This window comes from Pleurodeles waltl, chromosome 1_2 (assembly GCF_031143425.1).
Source record: "Pleurodeles waltl isolate 20211129_DDA chromosome 1_2, aPleWal1.hap1.20221129, whole genome shotgun sequence".
Lineage (NCBI taxonomy): Eukaryota > Metazoa > Chordata > Amphibia > Caudata > Salamandridae > Pleurodeles > Pleurodeles waltl.
Window position 1 is genome coordinate 807708183 of NC_090437.1, and position 17611 is coordinate 807725793.

Genomic DNA, 17611 nt, shown 5'->3' on the forward strand with positions numbered 1-17611 from the left:
GCTTCCTAGACCCTAATATTGAGAACCCCCAATCGCCTCCTACTTGATTTCTTATTGTCATCAGCAGTTAAAACAATCACAGCTAACTGGAAGAACACACATAAGGCTCATTCCATACCTGGCTACATTGGGTATCTCACATTAGGGGTGCTGATACTGTCACCCTCCAACATACCCCCTGTAAGCCACAACATAGACTCATGGGAGAAACTTTAAATAACTACTATGCTTCCAACAAACCACCATAAGCTCCAATCCTTGACCCACCCACCGAAAACTGACATGGATGTCCCTGCTATGAAGGAGATGAAATAAACAGCAACATGGTAGACCAATTCAATCATCTCCATACCTTCCCTTTTCTTTCTTTATAGACCAAATCCAAACTAGTCACCCTCTTCAATACTTGGATCACCATCTATGCTGCTCATATCAGTACACTCTAGATCTATGTCACATGTGAAACTTGTATTTTTCTTTTACCAGTTGCTTTCTAGATATTTTAAGCCTTGAACTTTTACTGTTATATTCTAAATTGAATAGCATTCATTTTGAAATAAAAAAAAAATGCTAAAATAAGGACTGCAATTTAAGGTGGAAACATACCTCTCATCACTTCTAGCGAATGCATTTCTCTCTCCAGATGGGACTATCTTAGTGATAAAAAGGTCTTAAGAAGAGTGCATAGATAAAGTCTCCGGGGAGGCCAAAAAATTAATGAATTGATCTACACATTTAGCTCTTTCAAGATCACAATCAACTCTTTCGTAGAGTAACCAGCTTCTTCTACTCTTTAATTATATTAAGCTGATTCAGTATCATGCCTCTAAGCAATAGGCAAAGCATTTACAGGATTGTACCAAGGAATAGTCGTGAAAATATTGACAGACAGAATATCGTGACAAGAATATTGAGGGACAAAGTATCAGAGCAATAAGTGCAAAGAGGGAGGTAATAATTTACTGCCCTTAAATACACTTATACGTACCTTGAATATAATTGCAATACCAAGCCACATACCTGTGGAGTTACAAATAGAAAAGCTATACAAACTATTTCATGATGCTGTCCTTCTTGTCACAATATTCTGTGTGTTGCCTTCGACATTTATAACCTTCACCCACTTACAGCAACCTTATTTGCATCAGTTATAGTTTTACACCACTTTTTCCTGCATACAGAAATCAACATTTAGTTAATCTTAAATCACCAGTGAACGACTTCATGAAGGCCCATGCTTTATCTATCACTGAAACTCCATTAACCACAGATGGTTGACTGTATACTCTTTTAAAGTCTGGGAGTACTTAAATGAAACTACAATGTTCTCAGGGTCCGAAATCAGTTTCTAGAAAGTTCAGATAGCATGGGTTCTAGCACTTGTTCGTCAATTTTCAAGCATCTTCTCTTGAATTTTATTAGAATCCTGTTAAATTGCAGCATCTGGCCTCAAGATCAAAATAGCAAGAAATCAGGGGACTAAGCCCCCAGGGCAGAAATACTGTGTCAATATCAACTGGAACCAAGTTCTAAGATAGTGACACACATTTCAAGGGTTACTTTTTTTCCAAGTGTCACTTTAAATACCAATTATTTGAACCCTACTTACTGTAGATGCCCAAGGACCAAACCATTTCCAGCGTTATCATTTTGGTCAGCTGATACAATAACAACTCATAAATACCCCTCTAGATGTTGATTACGTCCAATCAGCAGGTTTCTAAATTATCTGATATCATCTTGAAAACCTCAGCCGCTACCCAGCAAACATTAAATACAGGCCGCAGTCCAGGTGATCTTGGGAGACAGATGCATTTTTTGGGAACTCACTGTCTTGAAAGAACCCTAAATCTGGCAAATTTAGGGCCATATGTACGAACACATTTTCCCATTGACACAGAATGGGAAAAACCCTTTGCTACATCTGGCCTTTAAAGCTTTGTTTTAACATCTGAAGCAACCAAATACCTTTCTGGACTGCCCTACTCAGAATTACTGAGTGACTATAACTCAGGAACAATAGCTCAGGAATGCCCATTTGCTGCCTCTGTCCAAATATTGACAGACTTTGAACCTTGGAGAGAGCAATTTATGGTTATGAAATTACCTGATTCACAGAATGAGGATGTGGATTTTACTGAGTACTTAAGTACAACTTAAGTATAAAAATGTAACTGGTAGGAAGAATATGGGCACAGAGGTAAGGGTTGACTAAGTGTCTATGCTATTATAAAAGAAAGACGCAAAGTGCAATGTGAGTTGATGAAAATGCCCCATGATGCACTTCATGTTGCATGAGTAAAAGGCCAGTACCTGGATACTAAAATAGTTTGAACGTGCTGCACATCACCACAGACATATTTTTCATAGTTCACTTCCTTGGAAACTTTGATAATAAACTACTAGCAAGAAATCGCAAAAAACAATATGGGTCTCTTCTTTGTGTAAGGTAAGGCTTGAAGCCTTCGTGTGAAATGGTAACACCTTGAGGAATGGTGTCTGGAAATTTAGCCTTTATGGAATTGCATTGATATGCATTTCCTGGTGTGAGTTTCACTGCACAAGATGGCCCATCATTACAGTGGATGCCATTCCGTTCTGTCTTTAATGCTTAAATATGCCTGCGAGGCATTGAGAGAACCAAAACATGCACAGGCAGCACAACCGTTTCAATAATATTTATGGTTGAAGCCTAACTTTGATGCCAACATTTCTAATTATTTTGCATAAAACATGATATTCAATGAGACACGCATTTAGATAAAACATCAATGAAAGTTCATCTTTCAGAGAGTGCTGATTGATGATGTGAAGACATGAGCTTCAGGTAAACACAAATCTGAATTCACCATTTCACTAGCGCCAGGAGAGCTCATCTAGATCCGGAAAATTATAGCTCAGCAGTAGTAAAACAAGCAGAAAGTTAAAATAAAAATAAACATAACATTCAGAATTTCAGTATTTAAGTCAAATGTGATGGGCTCTATGTCAGAGCAAGAAGGAAGGTGAAAACAAACCTGAATTGTATAATTGTGGTATGTGCTAGCAGATGATTACAATCCTATGTAACATAATAACACACAATGAGAGAAGCTAGCTAGTCACAAAACGGCTTGTCTAGTTGCTGGGGAAATAAAAATGTAGGTATTGAGGTATCTTGAGTGCTTTGTGTATCGAAAACTAATGCTTCAATGTGGGAGGTTTGGAGAGCAAGATTTGATTGGCAGGTGCTGGAGGAACTTTAGCCCCTGCAAACTAAAGGTGCCTGCATCACGAGGAGGCAATACAACAACTCATTTTAAAGGAGTATTCCATACTCTTTTGTCATCTGAGTTCTTACTAAGGTATTGAATATACCTTCAAACTAGCCTCCCAGGCGGTCAGTAAGGAAAGACGTCACTGCTGTTTTAAAAGGAGCACTTTTGGAAAAAATTTGAATGCAAAAATGTCTGCTTTGGAGCGAGGGCCCCTCCGCTAAAGCGGAGGAGCGTTGTCCCACTGCTTTATGCAGTGAAGGAAAGGGAAAAATAAAATGATAATAACCCAAAGTTATTATCATTTTATTTTTCCTCCGGAGCTGGGTTAGAGCAAGATGGGGCAGTGCTGGAGGAGGAGGGCTGGAGGCATGTTTCGAGCACATAGGTGCTCATGACACTTGAGTCGGCCGTGTTGTATTTCTCAAACTGGCTGTATTGAACAGTAGGGAGGAGAAAGTGCACAGGACCCTACTCCCTGTCTGAGCACCAAAGCAGGTCACTGAGACCAATCACGACTCTGCTGTCATACTGGTGACAGCAGTGTCATGATTGGGGGGGAGTCTGGAAACCTGTGTGCTTCCAGGAGTCAGTGATGAGATGAGGAGGAAGGAGAGATGGAACCATCTCTCTTAAAAGGTAAGTTTGTTTTAATTATTTTTTTATACTCCCTGCCCTGCCACCCCCGTTGACAAGTAGCCGCCACTGTTGCATTGTCTTCTACGTTGTCATATTTTTCATTGGGGATTGTTTTTGCAAAACATGCAAATCTTTACATAGCACAGGGACAAGAGGAACTAGGTGTGAAAGAGCCGGCTTAAATAGATTGGGACTTGCAACACTGTCGAAGCAGCAGTCCCTTTATAGACTGGCCTCTCTGGCAAGGGGTTTAAATGGTGCAGCCAGCTAATGCTCCATCAACAGTGACCCAGTAGATTCTTCATCTCTAAATGAGATGGGAAAACCTAGAGAGGGGCGTATGGGGAATGCATTAGTTAGAGAGGTTTCACAGAGGAATAATATGCTATCCACATATCTCATATCTCCCATTAAATTATTTGTTTTCACATGTCATTCCCCTGCACTTATCAATTATTTCCCTGTTCCCAATCTATAATTTCTTCAAAGAAAAAACTTGTGGTAGGCTCCAGTAACTACACCCTCATATGTAAGGTTTTGACTCAAGTCAAAAGTTTGGTATTAGGGGTCTGTCTGCATCATTGCAAGTGCTGTAAATGGTTAATGTGCAGTCCTATGAACTGCATGCACATTATCTCATTTCTTTAAGTCTTAAGACTGGCAGCTTGCTTCTACTGTCATCCATTTCTCTTCTGAAACCCTGATGGGAATTGGCAGAGATGTGCACCCCACACCCAATAGTGCACCTGTAATGCAAGTCACATTTCCATAATCTATTCTGGGCACTAGTCTACTAAGGCCCACATGATTACTAATTCACAAGACCACAAATGCAAGCACAATAGAGCCAGTGTTAGAACTCTGATAGACTTGGGCCACCTTGCACTGCATTGTGAGTGACAGAAACTTCCTCTTTGCAACTGACAAAGTTCTACCTTTAGAACGCACCATTCCTCTCCTCCTACACAGCTGAACTGTGAAAGAATAAGCTACCTCAACTACAGCAGCTCTCCCTACTTGTAAATATCTGAGCAATTCAGGATGCTTTAGCTGCATGCAACTGGTAAGTACTGAGACTGAGCCGAATGGCAGCCCAACCTCCTGCATGTGTATATTGGTCCCTCTGAGCCAGTATTGTCACAGGAGCAGGACCATGCAGCTTCTCCTCAAAGCCTTACAGCCAACCCTTTAAGTAGTGCAAGGCTTGGGGATGGCTGCCCATGAGAGGTAGGACACAGGGCCTGGCCACGGTCAAAAAGTGTGTGTGGTGCATAGTTGGCTACCTATGGGGGTTGAATTCAGGGATTGGATTGAGGGACTAACCATTGGACAGGTTTTGTGGTCAACACCATACCATGCATGGCTAAAGACCATGCATGGTCTGGGGTTGGTATTACATATGGTATTAAAATATTACTTTACATTTAAAAAAAAACTAGAAATTCACTGAAAAAAATAAAAGGGACGTTAAAGTTAGATGAAAATGTCAGTTACAACATACGGTTTTAAACTAAACAAATCACTGAAATTTACCAGTAATAATTATCTCAAGTAATATAACTCATGCTCTTATATAACTATAAATTATGCCCTAGTCACGCACTGCTAATTAGCTCCCATATTATATCACTCATGACATCATTGATAACAGGTTTCTATAGGAAAGACATTTTTGATTTTCCTAATACCTTTGGCACTGTTGGGTGAATCTTCATAAAACTTTCCCAAAAAATTGTTCTTCAAGCTCAGCTTCGAACAGAGAAGTTTCAGGGGGATCCATCACATGGGGGACAAGAAAAAGAGGAGGTCCCCAAATGCATTGTTCCCATTATTTGTTCTGTAGGAAATGTAGACATGGCTACAGCCCAAACGGTTAAACTGATTTATGCCAAATTTGACAGAAATCTAGGTCTTGGTCTGAAAGAGTGCTTTTTTTGTGATTTGTTGTAATTCCGCCAAAAATAAAAATGTATATATTTTATGCTTTGAAGAATCCATGCATTGTGATTGGCTGGCTGCCATTATAGGACTCATGGACTCAGTCTGAGTCCTAAGAAATACAACAAAAAAGATATAAGGTGGCAGGGTAGTGGTACCCTGAACCCCTGGGCCAAGTGGGAGTGTCCCAGAAGAATCTTCAAGGTCAAATTTTAAAAAATGGGTTCTGTGGATCTGTGGATCAACTGAAATGCCCAGAGTGACACCCCGAGGTATCACTACAGATCCGCACATCCAGACTGATATGTACGGGTGTCACACTGGGTACCACAGTATCACTGCAGATTAATGAAATGAAAAAACATTAAAAAGGGGTTTGGTTGCATGCAAGGGGCTGGAGGCCCTGCCTCCAACCCCATGCAAAGGCCATTTGATTTGGGTGGCAGTCTGAGGGTGTTGGCCATAGGGTATGGTTGGAGGCCCGGCCTTGTGGGAAATCTAAAACTGCACACAGATGAAGACTGTGCATTGGGGGTGGGGATGGGATTGCCTTCTTGCAGGGTTGGATGCACAGTCTGCGGTGAACCCAACCCCATGCCAAGACAAAGGATGGCCACAGCATGGGGTTGGCTTTACAATATGACTTTATGTTAAAAGCAAACCTTAGCAATTTACTGAAAAAACACAAAAGCTAAAGGGATGTTATAGTTAGGTGAAAATGTCAGAACATGGCATGATTTAGAGTTTGGAGGAGGGTGTTACTCCATCACAAACATGATGGGTAGTCCATCTGGCGTATTACAATCCCTTTTTAGCCTATGGCGATTGTGATATAGTGGATGGGATATCCGTTGCATTTGTGATAGAGTAACCCATCTGCCAAACTCCAAATCAGGCCCTCAGTCCATTACAGTATTCTATATGAGTACTGATAGTTTTACTGACTAGACTGTTTCTTAGACATTTGTTCCTTTTTCCTATTTTCGGATTAAAATCATTTACTTTTATGGATTTAAAATACTAGAATAGGAATAGATTATGGGGCACCCTTCATGCAATGTTCTGTAATTCTTATTTGACTAATAAAGAAAAAGATGTGGTATTTATGAGAAAGAAACCTTTGAAATAGTAACTACAACTCTCATTACTGACTGCTGAGAATTATGAGAATTATTAACTTTATGAATGTTACATTATAGATGTTTAAAATTGCAGTTTTCTTTTCCCTGGGTTTCTAAGAATTGCAGAGTGAATTATAAGTTTAGGTTTCTCTGCACTCCCACCATCTACAACTGGACCAGACTGGACCTGCCTGAGCTCTGCTGCTGGCCTCCGCTGTAGTATTTCCTGATCCCCCAGACATACCCTCACTTCCTGGGCCCTTGCTTGGAATCAGTGAGATCTCTTCCTAAAGTAAAAGGTGAAAATCCTGAAGTTTGGGGTCTTCCTGAACATGAACGGGTCCAACCATGCCAAAACTTTGCTACCGACAACAATTGAAAATGCAAAGCTCTAGTGAGTTCTGCTCTTCATGCAATCCATGGTACACAGCAATAAGAGATCTGCACTTCATGCTACAGCAATACCAGCCCATGGCAGCTTCCAACATGAAATTACAGTGATGACTGCCTTTTCGCTCCATAGCAACATCCAACTCTGCCGTTTGACCTGCACTTCACATGAAAAATCTCCTTCTCACGGCCTCCCCAAAAGTGAAAGGACGTTTTCTCACAGGACTTGAGAAGGTAACTCTTCAGCAGGACTAACCTTGTTCCTGTATCTGGTATATGCTCCATTGCCGTTGGCATGAACTTGTGATTTTTCCTTGGTCTAGCGTGACCAGATAATAGTGAATAACGTTTTCTGTTTATAGACCCTATTTTCACTAAAAGCTTTAAAATTAAATATCTCCGGTTCTACTAATTGTTTTTTTGCTGTTCTTGTAGCATTTTATTTATTAATCTTTACTGTATTTGTCTAAATTGGTTTAGGATTTTAGTTTTGGTTTGTTTTCACTTTATTATTGTTTGAGCGCAACATAAATACTTTATAATTTGCCTTAAAGTTAAGCCCAACTGCTTTTGTGCCTATTTACTAGGCACATGTTAATTAAATTATTTTTTGTTCTTCACCCTTTCAAGGATTGTAGTTGCTGTTGCATGTTTCTTACACCCCTCTCAACCAATAACGCCATTTCTTACACACATCAATTGATATGTGTGCAGTTTAACCTGTCATTTTGACCTTGGAAAGTAAACGTTTTGCCAGGCCTAAACCTTCCTTTTTAATACATATGTCACCCTTTGGCTAGGCCCTAAACAGACCATAGGGCAGAGTGCAGTCTATTTAATAGGTTGGACATGTACTTTTTAGGTTTTGCATGTCCCGGAACGAAAGACATAGGAAAACATTGGTTTACCTTATTACATTTAATAGATGCTAACTTTCAATTGGGAGCAAGTGATAAGTTCAAGTTTGGTGTCTAAATAATTGTAATTTAAAACCGTCTTTATTGGTAAAGTTGGATTTTAAGTTTAAGTCACAAGTCTGAAAATGACACTTTTAACAGTTGCCATTATCTTGTCCTAATTATGTAGTGCCTGCAGCCTGTATCCCGGGGCATATAGGTGTAGTTGCATTTGGTCTTTGTGTAGTACTCCCAGACAGTGAGAAAAAGGGGCAATAGGTGTTTGCAGGATTGGCCATCTCTGACTTGATAAGAGGGCGGAGCTCTCACCTACCACACTTGCACATCCCAAAGACTCTGCCTCAGCACACTCACAAAGGATTTCATTCTAGTGTATTGTGGCCCAGGCAAAGTGGGTGGAAACCTCTAGAAGCTTCTCCTACTTCAAAACTGGTGCCAAGTATAAATATAGGACCCTCAGATCCAAATCACTAATACACATCTAGACTTGTGGAAGACTCAGAAGATGGACTGCTGAATTGCTCTGCTGCAAGAAGGACTGCCACGCTGCTGCCCGGGTACTCTGCGGTCCTGCTGCCTGACTGAGAAGGACTAGACATGCTTCTTCAACCCAAGACCACCAGAGAGACTCCAAGGGCTAATTGGCTGGCCTCCTGATCATTATCTAGGGAACAGAAAAGGCTTCATCTCTCTTGAACCCTCCATCAGGACTATAAGTGGTACTCCTCCAGTCCTGGACCCTTAGAAATGGGGATAGAGGTGCCTTACCAACCCAGCTGTGTTTTGATGCCTGCTTGACACAAAGTCTCATCAAGCCTCGCCACCCAGCTCCCAGCTTTATCAGAACTGATGTAAAGTAACGCAGAGCTCCACAGAGCCTCGCCACACAGCTGTGATCCTCAATAGAATTGATGCATTGGAGCTGGCGGCAATGTAGCAGTGTTGATGGGTGCAGCAGCCACAAATCGGGCAGGGAAATGCGTGACGGGGCTGTGCATGGGGGCCCTGAGGCACCCATTGCGATCCTCGCACTCCCTCGGACTGACACCAGATGACAAAAACTCTTGCAAGGCAACACCCCAAAGACTGCACAACAGGATTTAAGATACTTTGTTGAACAGCCCTCACTTGGTGGCTGTAGCTAGCCTTCACTCTATCCGGGTTGGTCCTAAGCTTGTGACTTTGTCCTGGTCTGGAGGCAACGGAAAACCACAGTTGGAGTTTTGTGCTTTTTAACCCCTTTGCTGCCAGGACTATTCCCCCTCCTGTGTCGAACCTTTTTTTGGCTAGTTGGGGTAGTTTGCACTTAGGCCTTCATAACTTTTTATCCACATAAGCTATCCAAGCCAAATTTGCGTACTTTTTTTCTAACATCCAAGGGAATCTAAAGGTACCCAGAGTTTGTGGGTTCCCCAGGAGGAGACTAAGAAATTAGACAAAATACAGCTAAAATGTGTTTTCTTGGGAAAAAAAATTGGAAAAAAAGTGCTGCAGAAGAAAGCATGTGTTTTTTTCCCTGCAAATACCCGCCCACCACCCAATGTTTCCCTCGGTCTGCTGTTAAAAATGATACCTCACTTGTGTGGGTGGTCCATGTGCCTGCAACTGGGAAGGGCCAAAAACATTTCGAAATGTGTATACATTTTGAGGCTGACTCTGCTTTTTTGGATCCACACAAGTGAAATATCATTTTACTTGAGAGACTGAGGGAAATGCTGGGTGGTAGGAAATTTGTGCCAGTGTGGTAATCCTACAAAGAAAAGCGAGGAAAACATTTTCTTTTTTTAGCTAAATTTAAGGTTTGCAAGGGTTTCTGGGTAAGAACATTTTGGGAGATCCACACAAGCCACACCTCCCTGGACTCCACCGGGCATCTAGATTTGAAAAATGTCTGGGTTTGGTAGGTTTCCCTGGATGACCACCGCACCTGGAAGCAAAGACGTAGGTCCCCCGCGCAAAAACAGATAGTTCTGTAATAGATCATTTTGATGTGTCCACGTCCTTCTGTGATTTTCCACCCTTAGGTTATGCTAATAAGACCCCTCACCCACCAACCTAGTTGGTGGCATGCTTCATCATCGTGGTCCCAACCAAGATACCTATCATGTCACGGGTGTGCTTCGATGCCTAATTACAGTGGAGTGAGTTTTTTCATTTTTAATTTTACCACAAATACTGGTTGGGTGAGTGATGGTTCAATAGATCAAATTTTATTAACAAGAGATTTCACAAAAATGAAATGCACTGTTAATAACTGAAAGGACAAAAAACAGAACCAATTACTCACAGCTCGTGAGCTGCAAAGCCACATCAAGGCACCAACCGCTTTACAGTCCATTCACACACCTTTCACACATAACATGCACAAGACCATTCACGCCTCCAGCTGCGGGCCCAGCGCATTACAACACTCAGATCAACAGACAGTGCCATTCAAGGGCTGATCACTTTCCTATTCCCACATGCCTGACACAGCAATCACACCAGCTGACGGAGTCTGTGGACTGGCATTTGGCTAGCAGTGTGTTGTAGTGGCAAACCGCAAGTCACTATTTACACCGCCAGGCAAGCGTCACTCCACGCACACCACCAGCCAAGCACCACTTCACGTACACTGCCAGCCAAGTGCCCCTCCATGCACACTGCCAGCACTGTTGTTTAACAAAAAAGAAAACACTAACTAATTGTAAGTAAGTACAAAACTACAAACACAAAAGCTCTAACTAAATGCATTACATTAATGCCAACAGTGAAACTAAACAAAAAATATAAAACAATATACAACAGGCAGTTTATGCTCACAGTAGTTCTCAATTACTCTTTTGGGTGTGGTGACTTCTGAAACAGTCACACAGCCCAGGCTTAGAAGGACAATCGGAGCAATACATACGAGTCTCCCTCCAGATACCTCTTCATGCGCAGACTCTACATTTCTTAGCGGGAATGTTTTTTGGGCCGAGGGGGGAATGTGATCAGGAAATTGCCGAACTTTCAATCTAGCCACATCCTCTACCACTGCTTCTCTAGGAACTCTTGCATTTTCCACCACAACAAGGCTCTCTATCAAAGACTCTTTTTTACTTCATTATGTGAATTCTGTATTGTTGGTAGTAGCTAAGGCTTAAGGGAATGGCATTATGTTTAACAAATGTCATCTTTGACTCTGGAGAACAATCCTTGAATACAATAAAAACATTAAACGTTGCTAAATTGAAAAGATGAAGAACTAACTTCTTATACCAAATGTAAGACTTACAAATAGCAGTGTAAGGTTCCAACCTCTGATCTACTCTATCTACACCATCCATGTGCTTATTGTAGTCCAAAATGTATTCAGGTTTGCACAATTTAGCAACCTTACCTCAAACAGTCATAGGGGAAGTAGTCTCATCATGGATGGTAGTCAGAATGTAAACAGCCCTCCTGTCTGCAGATTTCCCAGTTAGCAGCTCATCATTACGCAAGGCACTGCACTGTACCTTATCAAGTTTTTTTACACACAAGCTCCCTTGGATACCCTTCACGGTTAGAGCGGGTTGTGTTACGAGCAACCGTTTCCACTCTGAATAATTATCTGAACAATTGCAGTCCAGTGTAGAAGTTATCTAGGTACAAATGGTGACCTTTGTGAAACAGTCATCTACCAAGTTCCCACACAATTTATTTTCTAACTCCAAAAGTGGGCGGACAACCAGGGGGGTCAACACTGGAATCCCTACCAGTGTAGACCCGGAAATTATAAACATATCCTGTACTAATTTCAGACAGCATGTACATCTTAATTCCATACCGTGTCCTCTTGCTTGGAGTGTCCTGTCTGAAAACCAAATGGCCCTTGAATAGGACAAAAGAGTCGTCCACAGATATTTCATTCCCTGGAACATAGACTGATTTACAAAGTGATCAAGGACAGGCCTAATCTTAAAAGGACGGTAAAAATCAGGGTGATCTTGTGTCAAGGCTAAAGCAATGTCAACAAAATGCAGCATCCCAAGAGGAAGCAAATACTGATTACGAGTCATGGTTGCAGGAAATATAGCTGTTGCCATCAAAGGACTAGTAAACCAATAAGAAGACAGTGACAGCTTCCTTATCAACCACATAAAAAAAATCAAACCCAAGAACTTTATCAACTCTTCCAGATTTGTGGGAATCCACTGGGTAGCTCTAGAGTCTGTCACTGTTGTCCCTCAAATACTGCTCAGCATACAAATTAGTCTGCTCAACAATCTCTTCAAAAAATACATCGTACATAAACAACTGAAAGAAATTGATCGGCAAAAAGTTTTCCGTATTGACTCTACACTCTGGGAGACCAGTAATGGCAGGCAACTCTGGCTGCTCCCTGTTTGGGACAACCCAGAGTTCAAGTCGTCCAATGGGAAGCCTTTCAGTCCCAGGCTGCTGCACTATTGGCACATTAGTGTCCTCCTCTAAAACAGGCACTTCATCAACACTGAGAGTGGCTTCATCATTAGACAAGTCCTCTCAGACCGAAGATTCACTGCCAGAATCTTGCATTTCCTCCTCTGCCTCAGATGCAGAGTCAGTGTCATAATTGTGGTCAGAAAACAAATCAAAACGCATACCAACAACCTGCTGAGCAGTCACCCCGCAGCTAGTCATGATCCTTTTTAAGAAGTGTAACTTGACAAATGTGCCAACACCAACCAGCACTGTGTAAAATAAGTAATAAACAAAGTGTGACTTTATCACAAAGAGTTATGTACTCAAAAACTATACCACTCACTTGCCTGAAAAAGCTAGACTCACCAGCTACTACTCTGCACAGACAAAGCAATCACCAATGCTGTACCACTAAAAAGAAAAAACAATTAGACATAAGACAACACAAATATCATCATGCACAAATCTAAGGATAATTTCACACACAAACCTGCATTTAGTACACCACTTACAAAAATGTCGTTCATGCAAACAACAATACTCGTTTGGAGTAAATAGTTTTTTCTTACCTAAAACATGCACCTACACAAACTGCAGGTCAAACACTGCTAAAACCACAAGGGCTCACAGCAAAGGAAGCAAAAGCTTTGAACTAGAACAAAAAGGAAAAATAAACCGTTATAATCACAAGTGTAAATACTTCTCCAGTTGACAAACACCCCATCACCAAACATTTAGAAATTCCCATGTGGTTCTTGCCCCCTTTGGGGGCAGATGGGCCTAACAAATCTAGGATCAGAAATGGCCAACAGTTATGTGTCACCTTTGGGGGGGTGACCCTTGCCCAAAGGGCCACCCGACCACACAAAAAAAAAAAAAAAAAAAATAATCTGTGATGCCTCAGTGACTTCTGCCCCCCTTGTGGGCCCCCCTCACATGTTTCTCTTCAGATGCGCTCAAAGCAAATAGCTTCCAGTGCGATGGAGGCCTCTAATGATGTCAGTGTGTGATTGCACACTGACATCAGTAGATTAGGGGAAAAGGGGGTGTCGGGGGTAGTAGAGGAAGCGCTTCCCCTTCCATCCCAGCCCAGGGGAAGGGGGTGGGAGTCCCAAGGGGAAACTCTAGCGCTCCCCCCATTGGCCGGTGCCAGGACATAATGGTTACATCCTCGGCACAGCAGCGCTGCTGCCGAGGTCATAACCATTACCTCCAGGGCACTGAAGGGGTTAATTACTATTTTCACTTAAATATTTAAAATTGCATAGCTCAGGTTCTACTAATTGGATTTTTGTTATTTTGGTCTCAAATGACATAATACATTTTACTCTTTTTCCTATATTGATGTGAGTTTTTTGTGCAGTGTTTTTTACTACTTTTTGAAATATTACTACTTTTTGAAGTGCTGCACAAGTACTTTGCACATTGTCTCTAAGTTAACCCTGGCTGCTTTTATGGCAAGCTACTCGGAGGAGGGGGGCTGATCACAGGTTAATTTGGGTTTTGCGTGTGTTTCACCCTGACAAAAATTGTGGTTGCTGCTTGAATGGGGTTTCACCCCCTCAACCAGTAACCCAATTTCCTACAAGCATTATAAAGGTTTAGTAAGCATGATGTCTTTCATAGTTAGTAGAGCAAATTACTCCTATATTCCCTGAGATAATAAACAAGGTTAACAAGGTTAACGAGACAAACGTGTGTTCTGTTAGTATTTATATTGCAATCCCTCACTTTGTCAAACTTCTCTGCCAGGTTCACTATTTTCTCAAGTGCTGTTCGAATTGCACTGTAAATTGACTATGTGGTTTTCATCAATACTAATGTTAATGCAATGTTGTATGTCTGCCCGTATAAGTTTGTGATGTTTAAAACTAATGAAACTGTCAATTGTCATAATACGTTTGTTGGGCAATACCAGGTGACTATGTTGCAGAATGTAGCAGAAAGATTGTACAGAATGATTTACCAATGTGCTTATTTTTTTTAATTCGATGGGTTTTGACGATCTCCACGAGTCTTGTAATCTGGCCTTTCTATTGTCAGCGTCCAGGTCCTAGCAATAATGTTGCTATGTTTGCCTCAAGATATGCATACTTTCACACTATATGCATACGTTTACGAGTATTCCATTTACGCATGCCACGTCAAAAGACTGTAAACATTCCATTGATACTTTCTTGCTGCTCCCCCCAACTTCCAAATGAAGCAGCTGACAAAACACCAGAAGAGGTCTAAAATCACCTGTTGGTCTTCTAGTAGAGCTATTGGTTTACTCCCCATTGTTATCGTGGCATCAAATGCATCTACCCTTTTGATTTGCAAAACCAATATGTGAGCTAAGTGTTCACAGACATGCAACTAGGCATACAGCATATGTATAACGTTACCTTTTCCTTTAGTAATTTCTTCAGCTGCTGGTGTGGTCCTTTTCTCTCTTCTGGCTCTCAGTATATACATCGCTGAGAGAAGGAATCCATTGTCCCTTGATTTTTAACTGTACTGGTTAATTTTGGTCCACAAAACATATGGACTCCACAGCTTTTAAAATCCATTAATTGAAAGTCTCCCAGGAACTTCAATAATCAGGGAAGCATCGGTAATAGTACAAGGAACATGATTAATTGAGCATTTCCTATGTATTCGAATTTAAACATATGTCACGATTTTAAAGGGAAGCAGAAAAGAACCCATAATGTTTCTATTAAATGCGTTAATAAAAATGCTTTTATCCTAAGGAGGTCGCATCAAAACTGCTAAATAAAGTACATAGATTGTATCAAATAAGTATTTTGGTAAACTTATGAGAAAATAAAAGAAGAAGAAGCACATAGTGTGATTGTAGAAGTTAAGGCTGTACATGAATAAATAAGCGAGATATGATAAACCGAGGCTGCAATTTGAGAGCAAAGGAGACTCACAATTGAAACTTCCGCTTAGTTTCCCATCTTCAGCATTCTCTATTCTTCCTCTTCATGCCAATATCAATCGAAACGAATTACCATTTTATTGAGTTCAACAGTTGTCCAAGTGGTGAGCTTGCACTTCTGCAACAGCAAATGAGAAGGCTTTAGCTTAAATTAATTCAGGAAAGAGTCAAGTTTCACTGTTTACGAAAATAAACTGATAATTTTGACAAAAGACTGTTGCAGGCAATGCATGCTATTATTTACCTCTAGGACAATAGAACGATCTGCCTTCTAGGTGACATATTTTAGTCCCAGAGAGGAAAGCCAAAGCAGGGGGTCCTCACGAGCAAAAAGGAGGATCCGATTTGCATCGCTTAGGATATAGGAGGCTAGCTCCCTATATAGTGTACGAAAATGACGTGCACTGTGCAGAGAGCCAGAGAAATCCCGCTTTGGTACCCAGAGGTAAGAGGCAGACCACCTAATGCTCTGTTTTTCTGCTAGTGTAGGCGAGCAATTAGGCTAATCCAGGTGATTTGCTAAGTAGCTGCTGTACTCACAGTCTCAGTAAAGGTGGACACACACTTGGAAGAATAACTTGAGACCAATTTACAAAAATACATCAGATTTTTATAAATATTTTAAGACCAAGATCACCAATATACAGTACTCCTTTTCTTATGATTTTTCAAAGTTTAGAAAACACACAATAAGAATCAATGGGGAAATCTTTAAAAAAACATATAAATTCAGACAATGCTCTCACAAGTGTCACCTTCTGTTTTGAGGTCAAGGTCATCAAGGGGTCCTATGGCCCAGCCAGAGAGAAGTTTGTGAGAATCCCAGTTTAAGTGGGAGCTTGGATGACAGTCTTGGAGCTGGTACACAAAGGAGAAGGGGGCCACTTGGTAACACACTGCACATAGGGACTTAAATGTAAGTCTGCCCGGGGCCCCTTGTAGGATGGAGGTCACAAGGGCTTGGGGACACTTAGATCACATCTGGTTGGCTGGTGCAGGGGCCAGAGAGACCGGGTGCAGCGCAGATAGGTCAGCCAGGTGTTGTGCATCTTGGAGCCCTTGCAGTCAAGAGCAGGCAGCTTGGAAGATAGATTGCAGGTCAGCAGGTCCACTCCGGGGGGTTGTTGTTGGGTGCCTTGAAGTCCCTTGATTGGTGCTTACTTCTGGGCTTTTGGGGGTCCAGAGTGGACTTTGCTTCTGGATGTCTGATGTTGGAGGTTTGGTACCCTGGGTAGTAGTACTCCACATCCCTAGAAAGTCCTAGTGCTACCAAACTTAGCACAGTTGTAGGTATAACACCCCGGGGCTGTTGTGCAGATTTTGGCAAGGCAGCTGCATCCAGGGCATTGGTCAGCAGCTGGTCACTTAACCAGACTTCATAGGTTTCATGCCTGCAGGGTGCAGAAGAGTGATAAAATCACCAAAAGGGAGGTTCTTGGCAATTTGTAGAAGGCTGGGGGTGCTCTGGGGTTTTGTAGAGGCCTTCAGGTTTCCAGGTGACACCTCAGCAGCAATTGTCCAGTCCTTGGAGCAGCAGGCAGGTTTTGGCATCTTTTTCTTTGTGCAGCAGGATTTCAGTTCTTCTTTGTCTAGAGTCTTCTTTGTGTACATCAAATCTGATGTCTTGACCTAGGAATGCCCTCTATATATTGTATTTAGGGGAAATTAAGGGGAGTCCCTGGTAGTATCCAATAGGCCACCTACCTTAAGGTGGCTACTCCCACTAAGTGACCACTAAGTGACCACTTCCTGTGGGAAGGGAACGCATCCCTGACCCTGATTTGCTATTATTCCTATCATCCAATATGGAGGAAAATGAAGTGGAGTGGTCACCTCGCCTGCCACACCTGATGGGTGGTGCAGGCTGAGGGTGGCCACTCTTCCTGTCTTGCTAGGTTTTCTGATGGTTTTCCTGCCTAAAGTGGGGTAAAGCCATTTGGCATTCATCTGCTGCTAGCAGCAAATGCAGAGGTCAGATTCCAAAGGCAACAACGCCTTCCAAGCTGGCCGCTGACTGCA